This window comes from Lynx canadensis, chromosome A2 (genome assembly GCF_007474595.2).
Source record: "Lynx canadensis isolate LIC74 chromosome A2, mLynCan4.pri.v2, whole genome shotgun sequence".
Taxonomy (NCBI): Eukaryota; Metazoa; Chordata; class Mammalia; order Carnivora; family Felidae; genus Lynx; species Lynx canadensis.
Genome location: NC_044304.2, coordinates 44849879 through 44871975, shown reverse-complemented (window position 1 = coordinate 44871975; position 22097 = coordinate 44849879). Strand labels below are relative to the sequence as shown.

General features: G+C 36.9%; 1 protein-coding gene across 1 annotated transcript in view; it reads right to left on the bottom strand.

Annotated features, from left to right (window-relative positions):
- CNTN4 (contactin 4) overlaps positions 1-22097 on the bottom strand; it is a 460587-nt gene that overhangs the window by 76946 nt on the left and 361544 nt on the right. The gene's annotated exons all lie outside the window — the stretch shown is intronic.

The window sequence follows — 22097 nt, the reverse complement described above, 5'->3', positions numbered from 1 at the left end:
AACCTGGTCTGATCCAACTTTAACTTCCCCTGAACAATAGTTTTAAAAGCTTCGCAAAATAACCCAGAAGGGACTGTCTTCCCAGGTATAGTTGAGTGTTTAAATCACAGAGTTAATTGTGGAGGTAATTTTAATTACTCTTTGTGACACAGTGTATGGACAGATGTGGTAAACATTTTCCTTGGGTGGATATGACTTTGAAATTTTCTTTATTGACATTGTAAGAAAAAAACACCCCAAATACCATGTTTGGGGAAGAAAGAAATAAAGGACATGTTTTTGTCTAAAATTTGTTTCTTAAATTGCTACCTTTAATTTATGCAGGATCTGCATCTCCATTAATACAAGATTTAGAATTCCTTTCTTCCAGAACTGTTATCACCTGAGCCAATTTCAATATAAATCTATAGGGCATTGTGAAGATGAATGGGGTAGGGACAGAAAAGTAATACAATATTTTATTCTCTACACCTCTATGTGTTTTTATCAAAGCATCATAATAAGTAATATTACTTGTATAATGAGAAAAAATCTTATTATTAAACTACAAGGTACTCAAAACGTTTTATATAACAATCTCTTAGGACACTAGAACAGCTAGTAAAAGAATAATTTAATAGCAAAGTGAAGGTGTCTTTAGACATAACTGGAAACAAAGAAGACATGCACAGAAGCAGACCAGAAGACCTAGAGGGATGGCTGTAAGTACTCCACGTCGAGTGTTGTGCATGGCAAGGTACTGAGAAAGTTTATCAAACACCTATTTCACACTACTGGGTGCCGTTGGATGCTTGCACCATTATCACATTTAAACTGCACAGTAATCCCAAGAAGCATTATTATCCCAATTTTTCAGATGACAGAAATGAAATCTAGGAAAGTGAATTAAAATGTTCAAGGTCAATGTAGTCAGTAAAGAATGAGGTTTCAAACTAAGATCTCACTACAAAGCCTATACATTTTCTACCATGCCATCCCGTGCTGTTGTTGGGTGTAAGAAAGAAATAAAACAAGAGGCAAAAAACATTATAACCACATTTAAGAGGATTTCCTTAAATTTGCCATTACACCTTTGCTTATAATTAAATACATTTTTTTGCTTTCTAATTAAATTTGTCAAAATAGCCTTTTCTAATATTGAGAAATATGTGTTCACACTAATGTGTGAAAGCAGAAGCAAAAGTAAAGAATGTATAAAAATATAAGTTGAAGTTGCAATCACAGACAGTTCCCTTACCCCTAAGTAACTAAAATGCCCGGAAGAGAATATTAATTACTCATTAGAAAGAGAGGCCCACTATATAGATTATGTAATTTGGTAAGCAGGGGACATTTCTACAATACAAACAGCAATACTGGCCATGCTAGAAAAACATGTCATTTTATTATGGACGCAACTTTCAACCCTTTGGGAATTGCAAGATCATGGTCTGTTTGTTTCAACCACTCACCCCAGAACTTTATAACATTTCTAAGTGAGGAAATCAAAGTGGAATCTCTTACCTCCTGCATATTAGTGATAGTACACCATAGTCAGGGTCCAGCTAAAATTCTCAAAGGCCCTCCCTACCTTGAACACCAACTGCACTTAGTATTTTGGCCTTCTGCAGAAGAACAGAAACTCAGGATTGCCTTGTTGGTCATTCAGTACAAGCGTTCCTGAACACCCTGGCATGCTCCTAATTTCTGCCCTGCTCATGTACTTCTTGAATCCTTGAATCCTTGCCCCAATGTTTGTTAGATTTGTGACTCGGGAAAGTCTCTTAACTTCTCCATATTCCAGCTTTGCCATCTCTAAAATGAGGTCATAATAATAATACATCTATTTCATAGGTTTTTTTTGAGAAGGTTACATGTGAAAATAGTTGTGAAACATTTGTAGCTGTGGTAGTGCATGGTAAGCACATAATAAATGTTAGCTGCAATGATCATTTTTATTATTATTGTTTTGTGCATTATCATAATTAATAGTATTTTGTTTAAGTGGCTCAAAAGTTAAAATTAAAGTAACTGAATAAAGAAAACATCATATTGCTACTATATAGATAGAAACCAGTACCACTCCCGATATATACCAACCATAGAAATAAATATGGTAAAAACATACCCAAGGTATTACACTCTAGTTGGGTGTGGTTATCTCCCAGGATATTGAGCTAACAGTCTGCTTTTTTTAAAAAAAAATTTTTTTTAACGTTTATTTATTTTTGAGACAGAGAGAGACAGAGCATGAATGGGGGAGGGTCAGAGAGAGGGAGACACAGAATCTCAAACAGGCTCCAGGCTCCGAGCTGTTAGCACAGAGCCCGACGACGGGGCTCAAACTCACGGACTGTGAGATCATGACCTGAGCCGAAGTTGGCTGCTCAACCGACTGAGCCACCCAGGCACCCCAACAGTCTGCTTTTTATTTGGCAAAGGGGTATTACCCAGGGTTTCAAAAGTCTTCATACATACTAGGACCAAACTGACTTTCCCTTGTCCTCAGAGGAGTAAAAATGAACTATGTGATTCACTGCCATTTAATGTCTGTATACCGTGAGCTGCCTGAGATTATCCGAGTACTTACAGACATGCAAGTCTTCTACCTTGTTAAACACACACCTATTTCAACCATGCTCCCAACATAAAGCTCCTTTTACACAATGACGACAAGTGGGCCATCAAACTGTGTTGGGCAGGTCCCATTATCGCAAATTCATGACATTTTGAAGCTGTCAGATCTACTCACATGGCATTTATCACATACTGCCAATATCCCATCACCCCACCTATCCAAACAATTTCTAGGCATCAGGGTCCAAGTCTTAGAATTCCTTCTATTGCCTTATCATTTCATTTAGTCCTTTATATACAGACAGGCATAGAGTAAATATGTTGATTACTGGGTTAAAATTCATTTAGTCTTGACAATTTGAGAGAGACTGGTGCATACCTCTTGGGATAAACACCCTAATTTCTAAGCTTTTTTGGTGGGTGGGTGGAAGTCAGAGATCTCTTTAACAATCAGAAGTCGATTATACCATTATCCACTACCCCTGCCCCTGCTCAAATGCAATTATGCACATTGTTTTTCAAAGTTTATAGTTCTCCTAAAGCCTCTCCATGTCACAAAACTGTAAAGAGAAATCACTGTCCTGGAGTAAACAGAGATGTCACCAAAAGTTTGATTCATGAAGGTGCGTAAAGCTGTATTTACTGTTTTCTATAAACCTCGGGAAAAGGACTCTATGTGCTAAAGTTAATACTTGGGTGTTTTTTTCCCATGGGGATTATTTGTATGTGCTCTGTACCTTCAGGTCTATTTTATATGGGAGAAAATTTCCATGATGAAGCCAAATCCTTGTAGCAAACCTCTCTTCTCTCAACAAATAAGTAACCAAGTGTCATGTGAAAAATGTAGACAGGGACCTGGGTGTTGTACTATTTTTTCTTCTAGATGAAAAAGAAAGCTATTTCTTTTCAAGGAAGAGCCTTTTTTCTTTTCAGACAAACCAGCTAAAGAGAACTATAAAATCACACAGGTAATGGGTTTCAATAAATAATTCTCATGATGACAGAACATTTAAGGAATTGATATATGTGTCCTCTCCTATTTAATAGCCAAAATCTGCAAGGACCTTTTCTTAATTCCAAGGGGAAATCGATGACAGAAGAAGTGAAGAACTTAAGAAAGGAGCAGGAAGCTCTTATAATTAAAGGTGTCTTGGTTGAGGGGCGGAACACAGTAATCTAGATATGACAGTGATAAAGGGAGTTTGATAAAATATATGGGGAGGGGTGTTGAAGAGAACAGATCACTGTGAATATTACCTAGTTAGAGTAAAAAAAAAGGGGGGGCAGGATACTATCTGAGCATATTTGTCCTATGTATGTATAAAAAAGTTTTCTGGCAAATCCTTCCCTAATAATCAGTATGCCACATTTGTTGGAAAATTCAGTAATTTCGTGTAAATGTTAAACTCAAAGGAATAATGAAAAGAATATAGTAATCCTGAAAATACTGATAACCTCAAGCAACAAATCAAATACGCTGCAATTATTTTCAAACTGGAGATCTCTCATCAGGTAAAGAATTAGGTTGGCTAATACTATGCCCAACAAAGTACACTTTGTTGCTTTGTTGAGGTGTCCTAGATCTCAGGCCAAGTGATACAGAATTGTTAGACATGTTTGCCTTGGGTTGATGCTAAAAGTCAGACAATTACTTATGCGAAGCGTTATTTTAAGTGTTGTGACTGGGAGTGAGTGAATGTGTGTGTGTGTGGGGGGGGGCGGTCCGAAAATAAACAGAGAGATTATGAACACTTACAGCGATATATGAGCAACCTGATGCTAATAGCAAATTCATTTTTTTTTAATGAGGTAACCTTAGTAATAAGTGATTTATGGATATTCTCTGTAGTGGTCAAAGAGCAGAAAGACACAAAGTTGAAAATAATATAAAAAACATCAGGAGGTCTGTATAATTAATCAGCAACCCTACAAAGTATGCTATAAATTAGAGCCACAATTATACCATTGTGCTTGGAAAATAGGAAACTGGACTTCTTAGGTAAGCATTCAGGTTTATTTTTTAATATCTATCTGTAGCGTAAAATAAGTGCACCTTAGGAAATGTGGCTAAGAGAGTTAATGCTTTGATTGCTGCTATTTACAACCTAATTTGCAAGTTTTTACAGCATCTTAATAGTCACATTGCAATTAAGAAAGAAATACCTTGCCATTCCTGAAGTTCCTTGTCAAGAAAGAAAACTTTAAAAGTCATTGGAAAATAAAATTTCTTTAGATGCCAAAATTTGCTGTCAATCATTTTCCTTTCATGAAATTAAGTATAAAATTTGCTTTTAAGATATAAATTTGTTTCTTTGCAATTTTCAACTGTTTCTTTCTACAGGCAGTATACTCCAAGATGTACACTGCTATTGAATTATTTATTCCAAAGGTTCTGGAATTTCTCATTATTTTATGTTATATATAAAGATGTATATAGTTTGGAAAAAAATGTTTGGCAGATATAAATTACAATGTGCTTGCTAGCTTCCCTGCTACCTTATGTTATACCATTGAATTAACTCCAGGTTATTCACTAGGATCACTCTTCTGAGAAAAAGGCATTAAGAAAGGGCAACTTTCTACATAGAAGAAAGACGAAATGCAGGGCAAGAGCCTGGTTGCAACCTGCTTTTAAGTTCCTACACGTATCCAACTATTCCTAACCATCAGGTACCCATGTAGCTTCTTATATTATGAGCCCCAAATTATCATCTTTTAAGCATATTAGTCATCTTCCTAGTTTTTGTAAAGCTTCCCAAACAATAAAATAAGGGAACACAGATTCCTTCATTTTGGTCTGCTGTGTTTTAGCACAAACATTATCAGGCTGCAGATATTTCCAGAGCACTTGCTATATAAAAGGCATCACAGGGAATTCAAAAGGAAAGAAGGAACAATTGTTCTGATCGTTGAATTCTCCTGTGGAGTAGACCTCCATTATAAGCCTGCTAGAAATATCTAGCACCCATTCCTAATAAACTTTATTTTCCTTTGGGAAGCCCTGGCTCCCCACTCTCAGACCACATAGTTTGGGTGGTAATAACACCATCACCTAGATGCTGTGGTATTCATGTGACTCAGGCATGAACAGTCAGAATATCACATACTCCTGATTAAAGTGATTGGTTCAGGGGTGTGCATGTGACTTCCTCTAGGCCAATCAGAGTAAATGAGAGTCGTCTTAAGACATTTGCTAAAAAAACTGGACAAGAGGTAAACATTTTCTGCTAGTTACTAAAATGGTAAATGATCTGCCAAGGGTTACCCCTCATTCATACCGGAGAATATTTTGCCCAAGAAAGAAACCATGGGAAATCAAGTCTTTGTGATATTTTGTATAGACCATAGACCAAACTCTAGAATCTTTAGATACATGAGCCAGTAAATTCTCCTCAAAGGGTAAAGAAAATACTCTAAAACTAGATTATGGTTACATTTGAGAAAGTCAGTAAATTTACTAAAACTCATCGAGCTGTACACTTAAAACAGGTGAATTTTATGGTATACAAATTATACTGCAACAATATTGTTTAAAAATCCTTTGTAAGCGAGTTTAAGTTGAGTTTCTATCATCTGCAACCAAAAATGTTGTGACAAATACAGTCTTACTGGTGAGAGGGTGTACAGTGCTGATTCTTACGTTCCACTGTCTTATCTACCTCCTCAGCGGACTATAACTTGCTTTGTGTTCAAAACATGGTGCAGTAATGATGCAGAGAGGTTACACTAAAACATGTTTGCTCTATGGTGGTGGTGGTGGATCTACTGGGTAGTTGTTCTGAAAAGTGGCTGGTATTAAGAGTTCACAATGATCTTGACTGTATGAGACATAAGGGTTCGACTTCCCTTTTAGTGACTTACCATTGAAAGCCTTTTCTGCCTTATGACAGAATATACAGAGTTCAAACTTTGTTGTTACTGCTATTTTAGTTTTTCAGAAAAATCAGGCATGAGTCGTTTGGGAAGGGGATATCTGAACTGTCAAGTTCATGACTCAGACCAGACAAATTCCCTGGATAACTGCTCAGTTCTTCACCTCACTTTGTCTACATGAGACAGAGTTGTTTGGAGGATCATATCCTCTATACATTTAGCTTGGCCTTTCCACATTTTTCTCAGTGCTGATGCACTTCTTTATCTGTTTAGGAATACATTTCAAAGTACAAAATGATAAATTCTGATACTTATCTAACTTTCGAGGAGGGGAAAAAAAGCATATTGTAATCAACTTCTAAGAAACTTAGAAAGTGATTTTCTTGTGAGGAGAAATATGTACATGCCCATAGATTCTGCACTCAGTTCGGCTGCTGACAAACCATTTTTGGAACTGTTCTTGAGATTAGTGCAGAAAAACAGTAAATGCACTCTCAGCTTATTTGTTCCAGCTGATACCATCTGAACAGAAGCCCAAAGGCATGGGCTTTTGAGATAAGGCAGACTTCCCTACCTTCCAACTGAAAATGGTCATCGTTCAAAGACAGATGACGCACCCCGCATTTAACTGACACAACATGAAGTACAATAGATAGCACGTCTTTGTAACTTTTGTTTTAAGTTGAATCTATTAAAAAATCATTGTTATGTTTTTTGATGAACTCTTCTGAAGTTGGTATTTGTAAAACTAAATGCCTTGCCTCCCAGACTTCAACTTTTAGAATGAGTGCCCACACATAAGAGGTTTGACTGACTTCACCACTCATTTACTGACTTATCAGTAGCAAGGCGTACAGTCTCCTCCTCCAAACCATGATGGAGCTGGACTGTTTTTTGGCTTTAAAAGTCCATGATTGTGTCACCAGTCCATATAGTCAGATTCAGACTTGTAGCAAAAGGAAAAACAACTTGGCTTATTGAAACAATCTGGGTATGAAGAGAAGACATATAGTTTTTGTCTTTTATTTTGTACAGTCAACCTAAATTCAAAATATCACTTGTTCATCAGAAAGCCATCCAAAAAAATATGTCCAACTTGGATTTACAGTAGCTGTCAATGGTTAGTAGATAAAGTTAACTGGAAAACTGAAATTCCCAAACAGTGGACAGCCAAGATTAAAAAGAAAATATTTATATTAACTGGTTTAATTCCTCCTTTCTTTCTTTATTCTCTCCTTCTTTCCATCTCACCTTATGTATTCAGAGCCTATGAGTGCTTACCAATCATGTTCTTAGGCAATAAAGACGAATAGAAATAGTCCTTGGCCTTCAAGAAACACACAGTCTGGTTAAAATTGAAAATCCTACCACCATCACCATGAGTAAATAACAGACAGGATAGATACTGTGGTTAACTGGGGGATATATATATTTGTAGGGTATTGTGAAAACATATTAGCAGAGGTCCTGGATGGGGATGAATTGAAAAAGTTTTTCATAGACTTGCACTGATTCCTTTTTTTTTTTTTTTTAAATTTTTTAATCTTTATTTCTTTTTGAGAGAGAGAGAGACAGAGAGAGGGAGATGCAGAATCCGAAGCAGGCTCCAGACTCTGAGCTGTCAGCACAGAGCCTGACGCGGGGCTTGAACCCGCGAACCGTGAGATCATGACCGGAGCCGAAGTCGGTTGCTTAACTGACTGAGCCACCCAGGCGCCCCAACATGTACTGATTCTTAAAGGACATGTAGGAGCTAAATACCTATGTGGAAAGGAGAGTATGTAGAAAGGCAATAGGTACTGACCAGGCATTAACTCTGAGTCAGAAAGGGGGCTGGAGAATTCAGCAAGGGCCTAGGTCACAAAGAGCCCTGTAAGTCTTGATAGAAGCAAAGACTATGCTAAGGAAAAGGAATGAAGGCACAGAAGGGATACCATCAGATTTGCATTTTATTTATTTACTTATTTAAAAAAATTTTTTTTAACGTTTATTTATTTTTGAGACAGAGAGAGACAGAGCATGAATGGGGGAGGGTCAGAGAGAGGGAGACACAGAATCTCAAACAGGCTCCAGGCTCTGAGCTGTCAGCACAGAGCCCGACGCGGGGCTCGAACTCAGGGACCGTGAGATCATGACCTGAGCTGAAGTCAGCCGCTTAACAGACTGAGCCACCCAGGCGCCCCCAGATTTGTATTTTAGAAAGATCACGGTAATGAATGAGTGAGGAAACAAATTTGAGTACAAGATGGAAAGCAGTGAAACCTAGTGGGAAACTCCCACTAGAGTACAGAAGTATGCTGTCCAAGAGATAGCTACCAAGCACATGTGGCTACTTAAATTCAAATTAATTACAATACAATGAAATTTAAATTTCAGTGTGTTAGTTGCGTTAGCTACTTTTCAAGTACTCATTATCTGCATGTGGCAAGAGACCACCATATTGTACAGAGCAGATATAAAGTATTTCCATTATTACAGAAACTGCTATTGGATGCTGTTAGACTAGACAAGACATGCAAAGAACATGAACTAAGGCAACTATGGTCAGGATGACCACAAAAAAAAGCACGGGAGGAAAATTTAGAACGAGAATTAGGAGATGGATGTGAGTGGAGAATGAATGAAGTCTCAGAGATGCTTGATTGCAACCAGACAAAGAATGTGGGAAGAAGTTTTATATGGAGGTTATAATCAGCTAAATTTACATTTATTAATTTTGAGGCCATGCAGGTAGGAGATGATGCTCAAAATAATGCTTTCATCCTATAATTACATTTTGTAAATATGGAACACTTTATTATAATCATAGAATATTCTTGTTAGGAAAGGACATTCAAGTCCAAAAACACAGTAAGACCTTTGAGTCAGTCCCTGTATCCTCAGTCCCTATGATAGTGCCTGATGTGCACAGAGGCATAAATAAATTCATTTTGAATGAACTAATGAATGAGGCCCAGAGAGGTGATGTGATGCAGTGTGTAAGGGGGAACAATCCCTGTTCTTAAAGTAAGAAGGTTAAATTTTCAGTGGTGCTATGAATGAGATACTGAATTATAGATAAATTACAACATTTCCAAACCTGGTTTCTTTATCTATAAATGAAGCATTGGGTCATTGTAGGGATTTTTAAAAATTAATTTAAAAAAAAGTGCTTTGAATGAAAGCTGCAAAGTGCTACACTTGCATAAGTTAGGTGTTACATTATTATTAGCCAGGATTATCTATTTCCTTACTCAAAGTCTGGTCCATGGATCAGCAGCCATGTAACATCTGGGTGCTTGTAAGAATTGAAGAATCTCAGGCTTTAGCCCATACCTTCTGAAACAAAATATTTATTTTAATAAGATTCCTAGATACCTGCATGCTCCTTAAAGCCAGAGAAACACTAAACTACTTATTAGCAGGTTTGGAATTTCAACTCAAGTCTCCCAATTTGTAGAGGATAATGAATGAAAGAGTCAACAGAGTTACTAAGCCAATTTGGTGGGAAACACAAGTCTGATTCATTCACACTAGATGGTCATAACTAATTGATGGGACTAGAAAATTGCTAGTCCTCGTCCAATTGTCTTATGTAGATTCAGTCTTGGTGGTGGCCAAATTTCTCCAGTGAGATTGTTGATTACTTGGGTGAGGGCAGGGATAACATGCCAATTGCTTTCTGGACGACACAAAGTTGAAAGTGATAGATGATATATTGTGTATCGGTCTGGGTCTTATCATGAGGCAGACACCACATTTTGGATGACAGAATTAAATTCCTAAGTGATACCCATCACCTGGAACATTAGGCTGAATATAATATTAAATGATAGTTAATAGAGGTAAATATAATGTCTCCGTGAAGGTCCAAAAGCATTAATAGTGCAAACATGACATTCTTCCATTCATTAAACAGACACTGTAATAAGAACTTACTGTGTGTCAGGCAATGCACTAGAAAGGCAATGGTGAGCCAAGCTAATGAGGTTCTGACCTCATGGAACTTACGGTCTTTGGGGGAAGACCATTTGCCCTCTGGGTAACTATTCTCACATTCACTAATTCAACAAATAGCTCTTGAGTGTCTACAGTGGGCCCTGGAGTCTTAAGGGTGTTGAGCATATGGCAGTAAATAAGACAATGTCACTGCTCTCCAGGAACTTATATTTTAGTGGCAGGAGGGAGGTGATAAACACTAAGGCAAATACATGAATGTGATAATTCCATTGAGCAATATGTGCTAAGAATAAAAGACACACACTAATATGATAGATTTGTGTTTTCCAGGAACAGAAAGAAGTAAGGGCAGGGGAGGAGAAGGGGTAAGAGATAAGTTCAGTTGCTAAAGCTCAGCTAGGTCATCTAGTAAGAAATTTAGATTTTATTTCTTTTTAAAATTTTTTCATGTTTTTAAATTCATTTTGAGAAAGAGAGAAAGAGACAGAGAAAGAGAGCGAGAGTGCGCACAAGTGGGGGAGGGGCAGAAAGAGAGGGAGAGAGAAAATCCTAAGCAGGCTACACACTGTCAGTGCAGAGCCTGATGGGGGCTTGAACACATGAACTGTGAGAAAATTTAGATTTTATTTCTATACCAATGTGAAGACAAACAATCATATGCAAAAATGTAAAATGACATTAGAATAGTTGCTACAAAGGATAAGTACACAGTATTTATTATATGAGTTTAAATAAGGGGAATAGGGTCTTACTAAGTGATACATGCCTCTGAGAACTGAAGCAAGAATGAGCTAGGTGAGAGAAACCAGGAGGTAAGAGAGAGCAGGAGAATATATTCTCACAGAGAAAGAGGTAGGATCATGGTGAAAGAAGATATGGTACAGACTAGAGGACAGCGAGAAAAGAAATTACTAAATTTCAGGTGATTTATACTCGTCATGAGTCAATGGAATAATGAGATTGCCAAGAAGGCGAACATAATTGTAGGCTGCATTAATACATACAGAGACTCCAGAATGAGGGAAAGCCCAACTCCACTCGATGTTGATAATACTGAACACTGTCCAAGAAGAGGGCATCCCAGGATGTTAGATCATGTGTGGGAAGGATAGAGATGGGTCCCAAAGCCTGTTCACATGGGAATGAAAAAATGGTGCTCAACATCTGTTTTTGCTGTTGCTGTTTTTTGACTACTTAGCATCCATTGTCCCTTTTTAACAGCACCCTCATTTTCTTTTAAGGACATCTTTTCCCATTGGATTCTATCTGGTGGGCTATAGTCAGGGGCTTCCTCTTCCCTTGTGCCTTGAGATCATACCACAATATTTATCACCACTTTCCTTTAGAATAGGAGGACAGAGAGTCTGAATATAATTGGAGTTTAAGTCAGTAGTGACAGCCTGATCAAACTATTCCTGTAAAGAAACAGCTTCTGCATTTCCTGTTTCCTCGACCCAGAGAGCTACCTTGGGCCCATTTAGTTTTAAACCTGCTTCTTCCATGGATTTTCTAAGTCCCTGATAGCCTTCCAATAAAATTTCTGTTTGCTTGAGTTAGCTAGAGTTATTTCTGTTAATTGCAACCAAAGAACGCTGACACATTTAGCCTGGCAAACAAAGGACTTGGGTGAACATCAGGCTAGGAGAGCTGCTGTCTTCAAATATTTGGAAGAGTGTTATAGAACAGAACAGAAAGCTTGGATTTCTCCTGTGCCACACCAGGAGCTGGCTTAAAACTAAATGATAAAAACTCTATTTATGGATAAACATTTAAATACTTTAATAAATAAAAATTCCCTAAGGGGGACTATTCTCCATGTAAGGCCATGAGTTTCTATTACAGGCAGTATTTTTAGCAGAAGAGAGCTAGACAAATTAGGCTTTTACTGAAGGGAATTAAAGAACCAGAGGAGGAAGGCCCAAATGATTTTTAAGGTTCAGAGGTTCAATAATTCTTGGGATTCAAGTGACACCTTTTGTATAACTTAAAATTTCAAATTAATCATTTTTGGCATGTTTTTGCCAGCTGAAATAGACTTTGATGAAGAAGAAAAAGACAATGGATTTTTATGGGAAGTGCCATTAAAAGTAGAAATATAAAATTTTCAAGTATGAAATGGATTGAAAAAGTTAGGACATGCTTTCTAGACCAACTTACCTTTATAAAAATGTTTCCTGAAGGTTATTTTGTGCAGATGGCTTTTTTTCATCCTCGGAGCAGGACACCATGTATAAACCACCATCTGGTAATTTCATCCTCTCCAGGCCTCATTTACAGCCTTGGAGAGAGTAAGAATAGCCTTTGCTTTCCCAACCACTAAACAGAGTTGCTGTGCATGACTGAAAGGATGGCTGTTTTCTAATGACAAGATGGTTTGGTTCAGAGGTGAGTATGCTATCTCCAGCAGGGATTCAATAACATTTTATATAGTAAGCAATGAAGCAAATAAAAAGTATTTTTATTTTTATGTAAGATGTGCTCTTCAGGGCTGTCATTTGTTACAGTGAAGATATTTCTATAGTTTCTGAAAAACTACTGTGCAAGACACAGTCTTGCACTGGGATATTAAATATTCCTTCTATAGCAATCTGTATCAGTTAGCTATTGCTGCATAACAATAATCCCCAAGCTTAGTTGCTTAAAACAACAAGCATTTTTATTGCTCATGAGTCTATGGATAAGCTAAATATTGCCTGGGGGGACAGAGGTGACTGTACCATGTGTCTCTTCCTCATTCAGCAGGCTTCCCTTATTTTATTTGCATGGTAGTGACAGTTTTTGAAAAGCAGTGATAGAAAAGCTCCAGTGGGCAAGCATGTTTAAAGCATTTGCTTGCATGAGTATCACTAACATTCTACTGGCAAAAGCAAGTTACACGGTCAAGCCCAAATTCAAAGTGGGAAGATACTGCCAAAACGCATGGCTATAGGCAAGTGTAAAAAATTGGGGACATTACTGCAGTCAGTCTGCTACTGGATTCAAGTAACAAATTAATATCAAGAGAAAACTGTGTCTTTTCAAAAATATTCTTCAGATAATGAATTTCATATTAGCTCACTGATTTCCCTTTTGGGTCACAATGCTAGGAAGCTCAAAATATCAATATTTACTTTGTTAAATCATTATTAATGTATCTATTTCCCTTCATCTAAGTGGCCTAAATGTTCTATTTTAAAACTCTTATTGAATATAGCTTGTAATGTAAGCTGCTTCAATTATTTTTGTTTATTTTTGAGAGAGGTATTATATTACCAAAAATGAATATTTATATCTATTTAAAGTATGGGGATTGTTCATAAAGTACCTAAAGACATTTAAATATCTGTGAACAAGAGAAGACAGAAGCTCTATATTTTAAAGGGGCATTAGTCATTATTACATATTACATCCTCCTGGTTCTATGTGAACCAAAGTGACAACTGCACACCTCAACAAAAGTTTCTGAGGGAATTATCTCAAACCAATTTTCACTAAGGATGTAGCCTTTTACAATCTCCATGGGTTCAAAAAGAGAAATATTTTAAAATTCAGAACCCACACCTAAGAAGGTGACAGATGTAAAGAAAATTCAGCTGAAAATGAAGTTCTTCATTTCATTTCAGAATATTTTCTTCCAAAGATATCATGAGACAGATTTTCAAAGGACTTTGAAGATATAGCTGCAGTGTTTCATGCCCATATGATTGAGTCCAAGAAATATTACCTGAGCCTTGGCAGTTGAATTTGAAATGCTGACTTGAAATATTTTCATTGAAGTTATACCAGAGTTAAATAAAACTAGAAAGTTATTTAAGCTGGTTTTAACATTTTCTTATATATTTCCTCTGAACTGACAGCATGCTCTCAAAACTAGTGAGACAAAGAATTAATAGGTGTTAAAAGTCTTTGGGGAAATTTACCTCTGGAAGAAACCAGAGGATTTTTATAGATCCCAAATAATTTCTGATGAGTTAAAGATTTCTCTCTGACAAACCAGTCACTCAGAAAGTAACATGGGTCCCAAAATAAAGAATCAGTTCTCCCAATTAAATGTGGGATGGGCTCAGTATTAAATCTAGTGCTACGAATGATTTATTTAAGAATAACAAATAGATTTCATATAACAATTCTAAACCAAGAGAAAGCTCCTCAATGATTTTCACACAATAAGTTGAGAGGAGTAAGTGTGAAAAGGACTATCAGAATTATAACCACTTCGAAGAATTCACAAACACTTTGTGTAGATTTGAGAACTTTCTGGTCCCATCATATTGAAATATGATTAGGTATTTATAATTTTAAAGAGCTTTTCACAGGTACTCTATAGATATCATGAACATAACTGAAAATATACTGCCTTCTGAAAATTTTCTCTGAAAATATTACCTGACTCCTTGTTTTTAATATATTTCTCCCAGAAGCTAATTTCCTTGACCTAAAAGGACTTCAAAGGATTATACTCTTTCTTGATGTCAAGATATTGCTGCAGTTTCCTGTAATGATATTTATTCTAGTGCACAAAGGAATAGTTTATAGCCAACGATAAGTGCGTATATATTTTACACACTATGATCCAGGGAAAGGCTCTGGCAAAGACACTGAGAGCTCTGATTTCAATTAATGCCTCACTTGCTCTCATTACATGTGTGTCTTGTCTGTAAGTATATGGATGTCAAAATATCTGCCGATACTTCTGTTCCTGGGGACACAATTTTTGTCAATTAAGTTGTTTGGACAAAATAACTCATCAATGAAATGACTTTTTAATCTTTATGCCAGTTGCTCAGGAGTTACATAGGAATCTGGAAGTTCATAAAATCCAGATTCCCTAGCTATAGTTTTAGTTTTCTCACTTTACTCATGGAATGCTTGAAATACCTCACCATACCCTCCTACACAAATGTACTGCATCTTTATCATGTAAGGCACCTCTTAGGTGTTCTCCCTTTTATGAAGACTTCTCTGATTCTCCCAGCTTGAATTTTTTTTTTCCGCTTCCCCTTGCATTCTTGCAACCTTTGATTTCAGTGTTTCTTAAGGGAGTTCTTGCTTTCTATATTGTATTATAAGGCTTATATTTTATATGCTTCTTGAGATAGACTTAATATCTGGCTTCCTTTTATCACTCACAGTTGCACCAGAGGAAGTAATGACAGGGATAATTTTAAAAATGCAGATTGTTTACAGCAAAGTTTAAAGGAACACATTGCCAAGGCAGCAGGGAAGATGCTAGGCTGGCTGCTAGAAGAACTCAGCAGTCTCAGTTACCCTGGTGAATTCCCATGGTGTCACGCCATGGGAACTACTGATCTTTTTATTGTCTCCCCAGTTTTGCCTTTTCCACAAGGTCATATAGTTGGAATCACACAATATGTAGCTATTCACATTGGCTTCTTTAACTTAGTAATACACACTTAATTAATGTTTCTCTATGTTTTTTCATGGCTTGATAGCTCATTTCCTTTCAGCAATAAGTAATATCTTATTGGCTGAGTGTACCACAGTTTATTCCATTCGCCAACTGAAGGATATCTTGGTTGCTTCCAAGTTTTGGCAATTATGAATAGAAGTGCTATAAACATTTGTGTGCAGGTTTTGTGTAGATATAAGTTTTCAGCTCCTGTAGGTAAATACCAAGGAGTGCAATTGCTTGATCATTTGATAAGAGCACGTTTAGTTTTCTAAGAAACCACTAATCACCTTTCAAAGTGGCCGCACAATTTTGCATTTACTCCAGTAATGAATGAGAGTTACTATTGCTCCAAATCCTCACCAGCATTTAAAGTTGTCATATTCTGGATTTTGGCCATTGTAGTGTACTAATATCTCGTTGTTTTAATTTGCATCTTTCTGATGACATATAATGTGGAGCATCTTTTCATATGATTATTTTCCATTTGCATATCTTCTTCAGTGAATTGTATGTTAAGGTCTTTGGCTCATTTTTAAAACTGGGTTGTTCTTTTTTCTTGTTGAGTTTTAGAAGTTCTGTGTATATTCTGAATAACAGTTCTTTATCAGACATGTCTTTTGCAAATGTTTTCTCCTAGTCATTGGCTAGTCTTCTCATCCTCTTGACATTGTCTTTCACAGAATAAGAATTTTAATTTAAATGAAGTCCAGTTTATCAATTATTTCTTTCATGAATTGTGCCTTTCATATTATATCTAAAAAGTGATAGCTAAAGCCGAGTTCATCTCGATTTTTTCCTATGCTATCTCCTAGGAGTTTTATAGTTATAGTTTTGCACCTCAGAAATGGTCTATGATCCATTTGAGTTAATTTTTGTAAAGAATATAAGGTCTGTATCTAGATTTATTTTCTAGTCTATATAGATGTCCAGTTGTTCCAGAAATATTTGTGGAAAAGACTATCTTTGCTCCAGCGTACTGCCTTTACTCCTTTGCCAAAAATCAGTTGGCTATATTTATGCAAGTCTATTTCTGGGCTCTCTAGTCTGGTCCACTGATCTACTTGTGTATTCTTTTGACAAAACCACATTGTTTTGATTACTGTAGTTTTAGAGTAGGTCTTGAAGTTTAGGTTTTGTTAATCCTCCACCCTTGTTCTCCTTCTGTATTGTGTTGGCTATTCTGGTTTTATTCCTCTCTATATAAATTTTAGAATCAGCTTGCCCCAAAAATGACTTGCTGGTGTTATAAATGGAGTTGCACTGAATCTGTAGATAAACTGGGAAGAATTGGCATCTTGACAATATTGAGTATTCCTATCCATGAACATGGAATATCTCTCCACTTATTTAATTCTTCTTTGATTTCTGTCATCAGACTTCTTTGTTTTTTTTTCAATTTTTTTTAATGTTTTTTATTTATTTTTGAGACAGAGAGAGACAGAGCATGAACGGGGAGGGGCAGAGAGAGAGGGAGACACAGAATCGGAAGCAGGCTCCAGGCTCTGAGCCATCAGCCCAGAGCCCGACGCGGGGCTCGAACTCACGGACCGTGAGATCGTGACCTGAGCCGAAGTCGGACTCTTAACCGACTGAGCCACCCAGGCGCCCCTGTCATCAGACTTCTATTGTTTTCCTTATGTAGATCTCGTACGTGTTTTATTAGATTTACATCAAAGTATTTAATTTCTTGTGTGCTATTGTCAATGGTATTGTGTTTCCAATGTGAAATCCCACTTATTGATTGCTGGTACACAGGAAAGTAACTGGCTTCTGTATCCTTGTAACCTGTATCCTACAACTCTGCTATCATGGCTTATTAGTGGCAGGAGTATTTTTGTTTTGTTTTGTTTTTTATTTTGTTTTGGACAATTCTTTTGGATTTTCCATATAGATGACTGTGTCATATACAAACAGACACAGTTTTATTTCTTCCTTCTCAGTATCTATACCTTTTATACAGATTGTCTTATTGCCTTAGCTAGGATCTCTAGTACAATATTGAAAAGTAGTTATGAGAGGGAAGATCCTTGCCATGTTCTTGATGTTACTGAGAAGCTTCTAGTTTCTTACCATTAACTATGATGTTAGTTGTAGTTTTTTGGTAGATATTCCTTATCAAGCTGAGGAAGCATTTCTCTGTTCCTAGTTTGCTGAGAGTTTGTTCATTTTTTTTTTTTTAAATCACAACTGGGTATTGGATTTTGTCAAATACTTTTTCTGTATCTTTTGGTAGGATTGTGTGACTTTTACTCTTTAGCCTATTGATAGGATGGATTATATTAATTGATTTTCAAAATGTTGAACAAGCTATGCATACCTGGAATTAATTCCACTTGGCTGTGGTGTATAATTCTTTTTATGTTTTTTTGGATTTGATTTGATAATATTTTGTTGAGGATTTTTGTGTTCATGTTTGTGAGAGATATTGGTTTGTAGTTTCTTGCAATATCTCTGTGTGGTTTCAGTATTAGGGTAATGGTAGCCTCACAAATGATTTAGGAGGTAACCCTTTTGTTTCTATTTTCTGAAAGAGATTGTAGAGAATTGGTATAATTTCTTCCTGAAATGTTTGATAGAACTCACCAGTGAATGCATCTGGGCAACACACTTTCTGTTTTGGAAGGTTGTTAATTATTGATTCAGTGTCTTTAATAGATATAGGCCTATTCAGATTGTCTTTTCTTCTTGTGTAAGTTTTGGTGAATTGTGTCCTCAAGTATATAGGCTCATTTCATTTAGTTGATCAAATCTGTGGGTAAAGACTTCTTCACAGTATTAGTTATCCTATTAATGTCCATCCCCTTTTGAATTTCTGATATTAGTAATTTGTGTTCTTTCTCTTTTTTCCTAGCTAACCTGTTTGAGTCCCTGTTGCAATTCTTTCAAGGATATACTTAATAGCAGAATTGCTGGATCATGTGGTACTTTATTTTTGATTTTTTGAGAAACCTCCATACTGTTTTCCATAGTGGCTGTACCATTTTATGTTCCCACCAGCATACACTTGGGTTCAAATTTCTCCACATTATCTTCCATTTTAGACTATACCTTCTTGTATAGACAGTTGTGCCCAGCATCAACTAGTTCTATATCCAATAATAGCCATCTGAACACCCACTCCTCTTCTAGTCTCGGCCATATGATTTTCTTAGGTTTCACTACTAAACCTTGGAGTGAAACATTGGACCCAGGCTTATAATAATCACAGAATTTAATTTCTCCTGGCCACAGTGACTGGTTAGGGATGATCACATGATGCAATCTGAGTCAATGATCTGTAGTGAGACTTTTTCTGGGACTTTCTGGAAAATGATTCCTACTCTTCCCTTCTGGAATTAAATATCTGTAGACTTAAGGTCTGGAGATGCTACTCTCAACAATAGCCAAATTATGGAAAGAGCCTAAATGTCCATCAACTGATGAATGGGTAAAGAAATTGTGGTTTATATACACAATGGAGTACTACATGGCAATGAGAAAGAATGAAATATGGCCCTTTGTAGCAACGTGGATGGAACTGGAGAGTGTGATGCTAAGTGAAATAAGCCATACAGAGAAAGGCAGATACCATATGTTTTCACTCTTAGGTGGATTCTGAGAAACTTAACAGAAACCCATGGGGGAGGGGAAGGAAAAAAAAAGAGGTTAGAGTGGGAGAGAGCCAAAGCATAAGAGACTCTTAAAAACTAAGAACAAACTGAGGGTTGATGGGGGATGGGAGGGAGGGGAGGGTGGGTGATGGGTATTGAGGAGGGCACCTTTTGGGATGAGCACTGGGTGTTGTATGGAAACCAATTTGACAATAAATTTCATACACTGAGGAAAAAAAAAAAAGATCTGGAGCTGCTGCAGCCAATTTTTCACTGGGAGGAGAAAAAGTCAACAAGGTAGAAAGAAAAGGTGAGCATGCGTTTATTTTGTCACTTGCAATGAGAAGAGGTCTAGTACACTCCACTTGACTAATCCATGTAGGAATCATTCACTATGGTGATTTATTATGCTAATAAATAAGACTTATATGCAGTTTAGATTTGATTCTTGGGAAATATTTTATCTTTAAGGCTGATTTTGCATCTAGTCTGCTCATTATGTGTGACTTTTAAAGTTCAACTATTAGATTTTGGTGAGCACCTGGCTGTCTCCTCTGCCTACTATTTTTTAATGGTCCATTTAACTTTGGAATGTTTTATAAGGCTTTTCAAGGCAGATTTGCCTTCTTGATTAGTTCTGTTTTAGCCAATATTAAAATGAGGTTGCACTGCTGGAGAACCTACCTGCTGTTAACTGCCACGCATCCCCTCAAAATATTCCAGGTGATGGGGGGCGGGTAGGGAGAGGGACTATTGTTAAACATTAGTTTTACAACCTACTGAATTCTGACAGTAGGGATTCTTATGGTGAGAGAAAATAATTAGAGAACAAAAGCCAAGATTTTAAAATCTAAACAAAACCATCCAGAGACAGAAGCTCAGAATTAGTACAGGCACAGAGGATGAAAACACTAGAAAACCCCATATGGTATTGTAATTACTTACTAGAGCCAGACTGCAGGACTATAAAGTTATTACAAGATTAAATGGACTGAAGGCATAGGTCTTTGCTATCCATCCTAGGCATAAAAAGTTCTGATTCTAATACATGAATGGACCTCCCCCTCACTGAACAGAGGAAGGAGTCAGGTGTTGTGGGCCCTATTGATTTGGATGACACATATTCTCAGAACCACCTAGAGGGATTCTCTGTAGACTGAATGAAATCCAAAGGTCAAAGAAAAAAACAGATAAATATAATTGCAATTTCCTTGCAGCACTATATTTGATGACAAGACATTTGACACAGTGACAATTTAATATGTGGAAACAGGGAGAAAGACCAGACATACTGTCCATCTGTAGTAATTGATCTTCTGCAAGTTCCCAATGGGCACAGGGGGGACAACTCTCATAAAGAGCTTCCTCATGTAACCCAAAGGGAGAAGGTGAAGGCCTTGTTCATTTTGATGAAGTTTCCTCCTTCTTTCTAGAAGACAAGCTGACATAATGACATCAAGCAGACGGACCAGAGTATGCTGGGTGATGTGTAGGCAATCAAGATAAGGCTTCTGAATGAAAACTCAATCTCCCTTAGGTCAGGTTTATAAAGCTGCAATTATCTTTTATGACATCCAAATAAATCTCAATTTTGGAAAGGATTATGCATATTTTTGAAAAGTGAATTCGGGAATGAGTGATTCAAAAGTCTTCCTGTGTATTATGGAAACACTTTAAAAGATAATTCTGAAGTTATCAATTTAATTTGGAATTACTTATTGCTTAGATAAATGGTTCTAAAATTTTTAGCTTCAGTCTTAGCGTAGTACTTGGCACATGATGTTGTTACTAAATATTTGAAATAATTAACTGATGAAGCAGTGACTGCATTAATCAATGAATTCCTCAAGGTGGTTTGGAGAAGATGTCATTCAAATCAATAGTCCCAACAAAGCCTGACAGCTTTCTCGTAGCTTTCACTGAGGGGGAAAAAGTGTACATACTGGAGTCAGAACTTTTGTCAGTAGGATGGATAGCAAAAACCTAGGTAGATGTTGCATAGACTATATAAACATATCACTTTGGAGTTCTCGGAAAAAAGTCTGGGCTGACTATATTAACTTGGATTTGGTCAGCATTTAGATAGTTTATAAGGACATGGACTAAACAAAGATAAGACACCTAGGAAGGGGAGACAGACAGGGAAGAGGTCTAAACACTGGGCACTGGGTCAGTTGACAGGCTGTAGAAGATGAGAATATGATAGATAACTGAGAAGGAGTGGCCAGGATGTAGAAGGAAAACCAATATCCTGGATAGCAAGTAAAGCATGAATTTCAAAATGGGAGCAGTGGTCCACTACCTGCATTAATTGCTGCTGAGACCAAGTTGAAGAATGAATACTGAGCATGAGATTTGATAATCACAGTTCATTAACCTTAACGAGCGGTTTCAGCAGTGGAGGGGAAGGTGTTTGGTTAGTCTGCTAGATGGTGGTACCTTTCATAGAAATGAGGTGTGTGGTGGGGACACATTTGAGAGAAAGGTGAGATGGAGAGGTTGGATCTTGGTATGTTGAGTTTCAGATTACATGGGATATAGACATGATGGGGGTTGTGTTGAAGTCAAATAAATCTACACATGAACCCTGGTTTTGTCACTTACCCTGTAAGGCTATCAGTAAGCTAATTAATGCTAATGAACTTCAGTTCCTTCAAGTATAAAATGATGTATGTAAAACACCTATCACATATTAGGTACTTGATAAATGCTAATGGTTACAGTAATCATGTTGGTGGAAGTGCCCA